The sequence below is a fragment of the Oreochromis aureus genome, linkage group 23 (genome assembly GCF_013358895.1).
Source record: "Oreochromis aureus strain Israel breed Guangdong linkage group 23, ZZ_aureus, whole genome shotgun sequence".
NCBI lineage: Eukaryota > Metazoa > Chordata > Actinopteri > Cichliformes > Cichlidae > Oreochromis > Oreochromis aureus.
The window spans coordinates 25,458,818-25,471,645 of record NC_052963.1 but is presented as its reverse complement, the minus strand read 5'-3'; the positions used below and the strand labels follow the sequence as shown (position 1 = coordinate 25,471,645).

Below are 12,828 nucleotides of genomic sequence, written 5' to 3'. Positions count from 1 at the left end.
CGCCTGAAAATATGTTAAAAGTTTATTTTGTGACCCAGAAAGATTAATAAGACTAATTTTTTCACACCGGGAATGGAAAGTGCAGTATTTCAGAGATGGTTTGGTGCAGGAATACGTGTGGTGGGTGATCTGTTTGATGGGAATGTTTGTATGTCTTTTGAGCAGGTCCAAAAGAAATATACTATACATCAAACGGATTTTTTTGCATTTTTACAGGCTCGCCACCTAATTACTTCATGTCATGATGCTTTGCATAATACAATGCAACTAGGACCCATGGAAAATTTCTTCCTACATTTAAGTGCAGATAATAGTACTATAAGACAGTTTTATAATGCACTACAAGGTTATAATAAACACAATATTGGAAAACTGATTAGGAGCTGGGAGGGTGACCTCCAGTGTCAGTGTGATGATCATGCCTGGGTGAGTCCATACAATCTGTGCATTCTTTATTTCTTAGTAACAGATTTAAAGAAATACAATATAAAATTTTACATAGACAGCATAGAACACCGATTTTTCTGAATAAAATTGATCCGAGCAGGTCTGCACAATGTATTAAATGTAAATCTGCGCCGGGGTCCTACGTTACTGTCTTTGGACTTGCTCAAAAATCTCAAAATTCTGGCTCTGTGTAACTAAAGAACTAAAAGGGATATTTAAAAGCAGAATACAAAGAGATCCAGCTCAGTATCTATTGGGGCTGCCAATTTCGAACAAATTTCCAGATAAAAACAAGCATATACTTCTATGCAAACTACTGTTTTGGCAAGAAAATGTATTTTTAATTGGATTAATGAAAACCACCAACAATAACTCAGTGGTATAAAGAAAATTTTAGAGTATTACCAACGGAAAGACTGAGTGCAAAATTAAGTGGCAATGATGATATTTTTTGGGATATATGGCGCCCGCTATTGGATTACTTACCTGATGATCTGAAGAAAACCATACTGATAGGCACAACCCCACTTCACTGGCGGGTTGAGATTGTCAGGAGTTATATGTAAATGATTGGTAGACCGAATTATATATACTGTATCAGTTTCCGTTTACATGTCTCAGATTGCTCATTGTGGGGTTTTTCTTTGATCTGTTTTGAGGTTGTTTTTTTTTTTTTTGTTTGTTTGTTTTTTTTTGTTTTGTTTTGTTTTTTTGTTTTGTTTTGGGGGTTTTTCTCTTCCTTTTATTGTTTCTGTTTTGATGTCTGTTTTGTTTTGTATAAAGGAAAAATTATTAATAAAAAAAAAAAAAAAAAAAAATAAGACTAATTTTAAAACTTAGTAGCGGCCGCCATTGTTGGCAGCTGAAATTTGGCTGGGCTATGAATTCTGGGATATGGTGGGCCACGAAGGACACACCCGACCCATCCTTCAAATTCGGGGAAATGAAGGACGCATTTGTCAGCCGCATTTGAAGGAGTCGACGAATTGGGACAGCCTTCGTCGCCTGGCTGTGACGTAATCGGCCTTCAAATGCGGCCTCCGGAGGATGCAGCCGACGTTTTGGGACACATATACTTCCCATATTGTACTTTTACCTTTCTTTGTAAAGTCAGCAGCTCACCACTACACTTTTCTCTGACTCCTCTTCTCCCGCTTGACACACAGCTGACACTCAGTTTCATTTTCACATTTTTAAAGTTGTTGTCAAAGCGAATCAAAGGCTTCATGATTGGTCAGCAAATTGTGTCCAGGCCGACAGGTTGGATAAGGATAACAGATTTATGTTTGATCACGCCCATGTCCAATTCCATTCCAGTCGTTTCCCGGCTCACAGCTACTTATTCTGTCCTAACATGATCTGTATTTAAAAATGGCTCACCCTCAGTATGAATGGAACTCTAACATTAATGCTTTCTGCTTGTGTAGAGACACAGAGTGCCAGAAAAACTTTCATTTGATCTTATTCATGAGGTCAGAGGAGGTTTTGTGAAGTTACGCTGTGCCTGCTTCCTGAACATGTTGGTGGGAGGGAAATCAAACGGCAGATTTAATGCAGTACAAACAGGAAGGAAAGGAGGGAGATGTTCCTGTGTCACCTGGGAGAGTGGCATTTGCAGGAAAATTAGAGAAGATGTTTAAAGGGAGGAAATGGGAAAAGAAGAAAAGAGAAAACCTTTGCTGTTAACATTAAAGTCTGCTGCTCCTGCTGAGCACCTCCTTCCTGTTCTGCTTCAGCAGGAGTCTTGACTCCTTCCTGGAGGAATCTCACCTGTGTGTCAGTCCATGTGTGGAGTGGAGACTCTTCTTCAGCACTTTCAAAAAATTAAATGCAGTTTGCTCTATGATATCACTTTTTCATTGTCTCCAGATGTGCAACATTTAGTAACAGGGAATTTGAAGGTCCATCATCTACTATCTCTTCTGTCCCCCAGTTTTTCACTCAGGCAGAGTGAAATTATTTAATCTGAGATTTAGATCTGCCAAAGGAAGCGACTGAGTTTCCTGCATCTAGTCTCTCTCTATTCACTAACAGGTTAAAGCCACTCTAAAATGTGTTCTATGCATAATGGCACTTACTGTGTATTTGTGTTAATTGGTCATTCTGTCTACTTAAATAAGAGAAGCTTGTTTAACTTTTGGAGAAGCTGAACTACTATGAGCACAAATGGACCATATGTGAAAGAAATAGATTTAAATTTTGAGAGAAAACTGTATATGATATAATATTTTTATTGGTATTGACTAATACCAACTATTTGCTGGAGGAAAGCAGAAACATAATTTTTTTAATGCAGGGGGGTATAATTTTCTGTCATCTGTATTAATGAAAACACTGTTACCTAATAAATCACAGAAATATTAAATGGCTTGAGCACTGTGTGACATGGTTAATGGTCAATATCCAGAGAGGGATTAAAATATGAAGGTGGTGTATTAGCAAAAACTTAGCAAAAAGTTAACTGAGTACATTTGGTCAACCAAGTGATTTCCACTAGAAAACAATTCTGGTGCCTGTTCAACTTGCCAGTTGTATTGAGGTGGATATTGCTGGAGTTGACATCTCACCTTCATTGTCAAAGTTTTCTTTGCCAACATGCTAAAGGGGTTATGAAAATGTTCTTTACACCAGTGGTTCTCAAACTGTGGTACGTGTACCACTAGTGGCACTTGGGCTCTCTCTGGAGGTATGCAAAGATGACACGAGAGTTCCCGAGGCTCTTCTGGGAGCCGGAGTCAACCAGAAAACGAGAGAGGAAGTAGCACCACAGCAGCAGTGCCTTCAGAGCGGTGTATTTCCCTTGGGTGTGGGGATCCGGGGGAGGGTCATCACACGGTGGATGGACAGCGGATTCAGTGAGGCCATTAAATGGCCTGCATTTGTATAGCGCTTTACTCAGTCCCTAAGGACCCCAAAGCGCTTTACACAGCAGCAGCACAGCAGCCTTAATAACTGCAGAGTAGTTTGGGACCGGAAACATGTTTCATCAGGTCATCACTTAAAGATTGGATATCACACATGCTGTGAGTGTTTTAATGCAGTACAGCTGTTATTATTATCCCTTGTCACATCCTGTTTATGACTGTTAAAATAAATAACATGCATATAAGAAATAAAATAGTCTTGTGTAAACTGTATGTGGTGTAAATCGGCCTATACTACTGTACTTTAATGTCGGTCATAACGGTGGTACTTCAAGAGCCATATATTTTAATGAGGTCGTACTTATTGTGAAAAGTTTGAGAATCACTGCTTTACACCATGCTTTAACTCCCTACATCACACATGAGCCAAGCGAGAGAAAACCAAAACAAAAGTCTATGAAAGGCACTCAAGCTTAGGAGATAGTCCATAAACCTTTCAGGGGGGCGACCCAGGAGGGTGACAGCACAGGAGTCCATGACTGAACAGTTCAGGAGGCCGACCAGTTCAGGAGGCCGACCACGGAGCCAGTGGTGGCGATTGAGCAGGTCCAAAGGCTGTCTGTGCCGGCAAAGAAGTCCAGTCAGCGGCCTGGTAGGTGGCCGCAGCCTCCAAACCAGACGTGGACGAGGTTGAGCAGGCTGAGCCGGACGTGGACAAGGCGGTGGCGTAGCAACCACAGGACCAGGCGAGGCAGGACCAGGCGAGGCAGGACCAGGCGAGGCAGGACCAGGCGAGGCAGGACCAGGCGACAGCGTGGAAGCCGCAGGTGGTGGAACAAAAGGAGGCTGGACGGGCTCCTCGGGCCCTCCAGCTGACGAGGCATGAGGCTGGACGGGCTCCTCGGGCCTTCCAGCTGACGAGGCATGAGGCTGGACGGGCCCCTCGGGCCCTCCAGCTGGAACAGGCAGCGGCGTGGGAGCCGCGGAGTGCTGAGCAGACTGTTGAGCAGTTTGCTGTGCAGACGTTTGGGCTAATGAAAGGGGTAGAGGTGACAAAACTGAAGCCTGACCTGGAGGCAAAACTGATGACGGAACAAATGACTGAGATAATAACTGAGCAACAGACTGAACTATGGAAACAATGAGAGGTTGTAGTGATTGTGGTGGTGGTTGCTGACTTAACTCTGAGCCTCCAGAACACAAGGACAGGGACTGGATAGGCTTGCCTGAGCCTCCAGCGGACACAGGGATGGGTGCAGGCACCCGCCGGACATGAGCCACTCCCACCCGAGGAGTAGGTGCGGGTGCGGAGGTAGGCTGTGTTGGCTGGCTGGCCTCACCCTGGGAGCCGGGACAGGTACCGGCGACAGCTGGGCAGCTGCTGTCCCCACCCGAGGAGCTGGTACGGGTGCAGGGACTGGCAGAGCCTCAGCCGGCCTGGAAACCAGAGCAGGGACCAGCTGGACCTCAGCCTCCCTCACCTGAGGGACTGGTACAAGTGCAGGGAAAAGCTGGGCCCGAGCTGCCCTGGGTGCAGGGACAGGAGGCAGAGAGTGGAGCTCAGGAGCATTTTCATTGACAGTTTCTGTGTAAATGGGCTGGTGAGTAGCACCGTCCAGGGGTAAAGCTATACTAACAGTCTCATGAGATGCTGCCTGAACAGTGTTAACTGGGACTGACACAAAAGCATGGTGAGCAGGTTCTAAGTTAAATGGTTCTGAAACACAAAACTCAACTTGATTCAATAGTTCTGAGGCACTGAGTCCAAGCTTCCTAGCCAGTTTTAATATGGCAGATGGCACTCTGTTGCTAGTCACATTTTCCATCTGAGGCACAGAACAAATACAGTGAGGTACTGGCGGAGCATCACAAAGAGTCTCAGATACAGGATAAGGATTATGAAGGTTCAGAGGAGCTGGTTGAAAAACTAAAGTGTTCATAGGAGCAGCATGACTAACCGTGGATGAAATGGCAGAAGGTCTGGTACCAGATTGCGGAGAATGTAGCAAACAGTCATTTTCACTCATGGAAGTTGTCTGCTCAGCTGCCGTGGAGCAACGGCGGCGTGAACGCCGCTTTCTCCTGGAAGAGGGAGGAGACGAGTCGGCCCGCGAATCCTCCAGCGGACTCGGCTGAAAATCCTCCGGCTCTTCGCTCAGGGTGGACATGTACAGTGGAAACAAGGAAGTCTTGAATGAGTGGGTGTAGCGCGCCAAATAGCCAGGGAAACCCAGAAACCATTCTCTGTAACCGAATAGCTAGCTCCTCCTGGTATTCCTTAATAGGCAGGGCAAACCACTCCTGACATAGAAACTCCACCGCGTAAATCATATCCTCCTGGAGCTCAGCGGAGGGATTGTGAGCTGCTGGGTCCATTGTCTGGTCGTAGTCTTCTGTCATGTTTCGGCTGTGTGCAGGCAGGAGAAGGACCCAAACGCAAAACTCACCACACAGGAATTAAACTCGAAAAGCTGCTTTGTTGCAGAATGGCACAAAAAATATAACAAAACTAAACTGGGACATGGATAACTAACACAAGGAAACACAGCCATGAGGGAGACTACGACATTGCCAAAGAGAAACACAGGGCTTAAATATACTGAGGGATAACGAGGGAATGAGACACAGAAGGAGTAATCAGGCTGGACGAGACAAGGGAAGCAAAACTAGAAACACTGACATGAGACACGGACCTTCAAAGTAAAACAGGAAACACACTGACTGAACTCTAGACAGGTAAACTTAACAGCAGCTGGGGAGACAGAACATAGGAACCTGAAACATGGTACAGAAAGGCACAGTAGACACAACATGGAACACAGGGAAGCCATATTACAAAACCTAAGAAATAAACCTATGATAACCATAACTGAAACCTAGGGAAATAACAAACAGTACAACAAAGGACTCAAAACATAAACCATAATATAAAAACACAAGAACTCAAAAAGCTGGGTCAGAAAGACCCAGAACCGTGACAGCAGGTCTGTCAGCAGCAGGTGTATCACTCCTTTTTTTTACCTGGAGACAGCAGTCGCCTCATTGTTCTGACACACAGCACAAAACCATCCACAACACTACACACTAACTACACAAGACAACACATTAACTACACAGTCCAAACACGCTAAACGTCACAAATCTCTCACATCTCAAAACTCTCTCTCTCTCTCTCTCTCTCTCTCGCCATCACTCCTAAAACTTCCCCCTCTTCTTAAACAACCAAATGTCATGTTGCCATATCATTTTTGATTGGTCGACATGGTGCATTTTTCCACGAACAAGAACGGGCTGTTTTTTGTTTTGTTTTGGGGTTTTTTTTGCTCATAAGCAGAGAGTGCTTGCTAGCGCTGTCCTTAGACAGTAAACGTGACCAAACTATTCAGGAAAAAACGTCGCGTATATATTGTTTGTCATGACTCTGGTTTTACGTGGCCTATCAACACAATTTAAAAACTGGTATATATCACCTTGTTGCTTTGTCATCTTGAAGTGGTCATGTGATTGGCTTACCACGACTACTTTATTCTTCCTCAGTCAAACAGCAGCACTCATGCCATTGTTTTGCCCCTTAGCTCCAGGTGTTGTGCCAAAAAGTGATCCTCGTGCAGAAAGTGATTGCTGTCCGCGGGAGCGCGCGCAGCTGCTTAAAGCTGTAGCGCCCAGATTACCTACGTAGACAGCTATTTCTGTGCAACTGATATAAGATGCGGTAAGCTGAACACAGCTTCAACCGTCTGTTTGTTGAAAAATAGTAACGCGACCGCACCGCATTTTCTTGTTAGTAACAGTAACGGCGTTGTAACGATAGAAATAGTAATTAGTTAGATTACTCGTTACTGAAAAAGTAACGCCGTTAGTAACACCGTTATTCCCATCACTGGCCGCAATAGACATAGGCTGCTGGGGGATTCCCATGATGCATTGAGTTTTTCCTTTCCAGTCACCTTTCTCACTTACTATGTGTTAATAGACCTCTCTGCATTGAATCATATCTGTTATTAATCTCTGTCTCTCTTCCACAGCATGTTTTTCATCCTGTCTTCCTTCTCTCACCCCAACCGGTCGCAGCAGATGGCCACCCCTCCCTGAGCCTGGTTCTGCCGGAGGTTTCTTCCTGTTAAAAGGGAGGTTTTCCTTCCCACTGTCGCCAAAGCTCTTGCTCATAGAGGGACAAATGATTGTTGGGTTTTTCTCTGTATCTATTATTGTACGATCTACTGTACAATATAAAGCGCCTTGAGGCGACTACTGTTGTGATTTGGCGCTATATAAATAAAATTGATTTGAATTGAACTGAATTGAATAATTCATAATAAAATCAAAAGTACAAAAACCAAAAACACTGGGTGACCGACCCGACATTATGTAGATGGTCACTATTTATTCACCATTTGGATAGATCTCTGTATGTTAAACTATGAAACTTTTCTCCCTCTGACCTGGAGTCAGATAAGAATATTCTTTTTATAGAGACAGGTTTATGGCATTGTTTATCCTAGCTTAATACAAAGACTGTAAGCAGGGGAACCTTTCAGCCTGGGTTGATCAAAAATTAATCATTAATAAAGGTTTATTTTGCGCTCAGGTCCAGAGTGTTGTGAATCTCATTTCTGGTTAGGGTTGGACCTTCCTCCCTGTGTTCCTTGATCAGGTCCAACACCCCCCACAGCTTCCTACCATACACCAAATACCATAATATCTTAAAGGCAACATTGTATCATATCATTCAAATAGAGCACTTAACACTCAGACTGCAGGCTTACTTATGACTGTTAGACTTTATATAACTAGGATAGAGATCTCTCTTCCATGGAACCAGCTTGTGTTGAATAATCCACCAAAATGAATACAAAGTGATATCCGCGTACAATACTGGTCAAATGTTTTAGAACACCCAAATTTTTCCATCATGGAATCAATTTATAGACCAAAATGTATTCTAAACCTTTGACTCATCAAATAGCCACCTTTGGCAAATATAACAGCTGAACATACCCGTGGCATTCTTTCTACTAGGAATCTATCTAGGAATCCTTTTGTTTTCTTGGCATAATCTAGCACTTTATCAAACTGTTGTCTGCTACAGAGTTACAAGTGTTGTACTAGTCGTAATATAGCATCCACCATCTCCTGCTTGCATATTCCTCACAACATCTTAGTGGTGTGGCAGCCGTTGATTGAGCCAGCCCTGCAAACCCTGTGGATGGACGATACAGTGGACAGTGGAAGGAAGCATCCTAAGGTTCCCTTTGCTGACCACCCTGTGTGATTCTTCACTCACCGACCAGAAAAGACAAACCGCAGGTCTCAGTTGCAGCACCCCATCCATCATGTGGGATCTTGCTTCAGCAGATCAAGCAACACTGCCAGAGACTTCCTGTAATTTCTTGAAGTTGTCAAAGAAACGGTCCAGGAACAGGTCACTCAGGTTAATCCTGTGTGAACTACTGGAAATAGCTGCAAATATTTTATTCTGTCTTCAAATATTGTTGGTGCATTCTAAATATTCTTTTTTGTTGTTGTTGATATGTACTCTATTGTTATTGACCAAATATCCATTTCCAATCATCCTGAGTTAGCATTAAATACATACATAATAAAAAACAATGGGTTCAGTTACAATTACTGCTTGTTTTAATTTATTGACAACATAGGACTTTTAACGTACAACACAGATATCACAATGTAACAAAAAGACTTAAACGAAAGCATCTGCCATTTAGGAAACAAAAGGTATTTGATGCCTGAAAAATTAACTTACAACACAAATGTCACAATAGAAAAAAAAATATTCAAAGGAAAGCATCTGTCATTTTGGAATTAAACATTCCAGGATGGAAAAAAGTCTGCTTTCCTGTGGCCTTCTCTCCTCCTACTTCCTTTGGTACTGTCACAATTGGTGCAGGGACTCAAGCGCAGAGTGGGTAGTCAGTTCCAACACAGAGTTTATTTACAACACCAAGTGCAGAATATGTACAGTGGGGGAAATCCGGGTAGGAGAAGGGTCCCAGGGAAGATCCAGGGGAAAACGCTCGCGCACTCGTCTCCTCCTCTTACTCCAACTCACACACAACCACACAGCGGGAAGGTCACAGGTCCAGGGAGGAAAACTAACACACAGGGAAAAGGCAAGTTACTCCAAGTCACTAATCGCACACAAGCTAACGTCACAAGAGCTGAGAGGGTCACTAACGTGTTAAGCACAATCATCCAGCGATGAGAGGATCTGTGTCCCAGCCTCAAGTAGTGCTCCTGGTGATGACTGGTGATTGATGACAGGTGTGTGGGCCAAGGGCGGGAGCCCGCAGTGAGCTCCGCCCAGGCAGAGAGGGAGAGAGAGAGAGAGAGAGAACCAAAACAGAACATGTAGCCTTGTGGGGCCGGCCGGGCAGCCACGGAGACCATGACAGGTACTGCATGTCCTCTTTGACGAGGTTAAGCAGCTCGTCGTCCCGATCCCTTCTGCTCTTCCTCCCTGTTGTGGCTGGCTGATCCTCTTCCTCATCTACAGATTCCTGTTCATTTTGGTCACCCACTGCTGAACTTGGCCCTGGAGTGTCCTCCGGGATAGAGGAAATTAGGACTGGAGGCCTAATCGAAGGCCTCTGTCCTCCATGAGGGCAAACCAGGGCCAAGTAGCAGCAGTGAGCTTCCCATTGACTCCCTCTCCTGACTCTGCATCCTTGCAGTCCTAAAGGCAGAGGAAATAAAACATGACAGTTGACAAATGATAACAACACAACTCTCAGTGAATGTACATTTAATGACTTGTGTCCTCACGATTCATCTTCATGATAACAACATAGTCAAAGGAGCTTGGAAAGAACAACATACTTTGTATTTTGCCTTTAAGTTATCACACTTTTTTCTGGCCTGCAAGGGGTGACTTTACCCTGCAGGCCCATCTTCTCCAGAATTGTCCTGATCACACCCGAAAAATAAGAAGACAGAAACCTTGGCAACTATGTTAATCCCTAGATCCTAATGTTTTCACAGCAGAACACAAGATGAATACTGTCTGGACATCACAGGTTCTGTACAGCATGAGAGTTAAAAAACCATACTGACAGTGGCAGAATTCTTCACCCCAGTGAAGAATCATTATTCTTAATTGTTGCACCCGGTAAAGCAGCAACGCTGATCATTTTATTAAAGCTGAAAGAATTTAGACAGTTTTTAACTCTCAGTGATGCTGCAGTGTTTGTTTGACTTTGGGACCTGAAGCGGATGGAGTTTTGGACCCAGATTACTCCGCGAGGCTCCTGACTACGGTAGGTGTAATGCTCCAACAATCCATCAAGTGGTGCGGCTTCGTAGCTTACCAAAGTCGCACTAAAGTAAAAAGTTTTAAGGTTATCTGCTATGAAAAATCAGGCCAGGAAAATTTCCTTCATCTTTTTCTGTGTTTTATTCTGAGTTACTATGACACAAAGGCATCTGCTGTGATGTTTACACCTTTGATGAAGTCTCACAAGTGTCAGCGTTCTTTTTATAGATATAAAAGTATGGATATGGACTGATAAGTGATCAGAATTATAATATTTCTGACTGCCTGAGGCAAAATTTTAAAAAGTTATGACTACGAGATAGGATTTGATCTTATTCAGGTAATGTCACAGTTCATATAGGGGTGTATTCCCAGTGGTAACTTGTGCAGCTATTTTTCAGTTTCACTGAACAAACTTTTAAAACATGCCTTTTAGTAAGAAACTTCTGTTCACTTCTTTTCCTGTCACGCATGCTCATTTTGTTTTTTAGCTTGTATTAAGCTAGTATAGCTAATATTGTCACGGTTTGTGGAGACAGACCGTGCGGAGATGTGTGTGGTGGACCCAGGTGCGAACACAAGTGAGGATACGGGAGTGAACTTAAACAAAAAGCGAGCCTTTTATTGTGGCTGAATGATCACGAATAAAACAAACGAGAACAAGGGCAGCACAAGAGCAATCACTAAACAGAAACCTAAACTGGGAACAAACTATGAAAGCTAACTATGGCAATGGCTGTGACTCTGACTATGGCGAGGAAAACAGACGACCTGACGACGAACAAAGGAGATTGAGGACTTAGATACACACATGAGGTGATCAGGAGAAGTGGAGACACATGGGAACACAGCTGACTGGAATGAAACATAATGACAATACAGGGGAGAGTAACACTAACTACAATGAACAAAGAACACCAGACTCTTCCAAAATACAACAGGAAACACGGAGACATAGACATGGAGATAAAACATGACATGAACTTAACATAACCACATAGACATGAAACATGACAGGGAGACTGAGTACAGGGGAAGATGACAGAAACGACAACATGAACTTGACAACATAAGACACACAGACATAAAACACATGAAGGGCAAGGGAGACTTAACAAGGGTAATATAATAACAAATGAGCTTGAATAACTTAATGAACCTAAACAAACAATAAACATCAAAATAAACTAAAACTCAAAACACTGGGTTGCACGACCCAGGACCATGACAAGTATCTCTTCATATACTTCCCATAATATAATTTTACTTTTCTTTGTAAAGTCAGCAGCTCTGTCACCACTACCTTTTGACTCCTCCCCTCATGCTCGACACTCAGCTGACATTCAGTTATTTCCTCATTCATGAAGTTGCTGTCAAAGTGTATCATAGGCTTCATGATTGGTCAGCAAACTATGTCCAGGCCGGCAGGTTGGATAGGATAACAGATTTAAATAGGATCAGGCCCGTATCCAATTCAGTACAACAGCAGCTGTGATGATGATGCTGGCACAGTTTAATATGGAACTGGAGTCTGTTTACATATCATGAAGAGCAAAAAGGCAGAGAAAAATTGTTTCTAGCATCCAAAACAGCAGCACTATTCCTGTAATAAACCTTTACTCAGAAAAAGCTAGAAGTCCTTCATCAAAGCACCTGATCAACAAAATCAGATGTGAAGAAAAAAAAACTTTGCAGCTGTTTTATTTTACACAGAGAAAAACACTGAGACAAAGCTTTCTGATACTGGACAGCACATTTCACTGCACAGTATCTAGGGGTAGGGGTGGGGGGTTGTTGTTGTTGTTTGCAGCAGTGCTGAACTTTTACAAATAATCACATTCATCCTTTATTTATTACTCATACTTATCTAACATGATTCCTTCTAGATGTCTGAAGTAGCTGCTGTTTCTTGCTCTAACTGGAAGAAGTTAACTGTAAACCAATTGATTCATATTTGAACCTTTGCAGTACAAATGTTCATATTTCAAATAAAACAAGCAGGCTGAGTGTGGCTGTGTCTGTTTGTTTTACAGCATCAGAGTCACAGCAGGAAGTTGTTGCTGTTGCTGTAATCATTGATAAGTTAAAGACATTATTGTGCAGCAGCTGATCTTTGAGCTGCATCTTAAGACTCTTTTATGGTTTGAAGTGTTTAATGTGATGGCAGCCGGATCACAGAGAAGAAGCAGATGATTTTCTATTTTTCTAAACAAACATGGTCCACACAGTGGCGAGCCAAGGAGTGAA

The 12,828-nt window shown here is 43.1% G+C and overlaps 1 long non-coding RNA gene across 1 annotated transcript; it reads right to left on the bottom strand.

The window, feature by feature from the left end:
- Nucleotides 1-9,242: 9,242 nt before the first annotated feature.
- LOC120436104 lies at nt 9,243-9,862 on the bottom strand. The gene is made up of 2 exons (XR_005610140.1): nt 9,508-9,862; nt 9,243-9,424 (listed from the first exon to the last, which is right to left on the bottom strand). It is a non-coding gene; the product is annotated as an uncharacterized LOC120436104 (long non-coding RNA).
- Nucleotides 9,863-12,828: the final 2,966 nt, after the last annotated feature.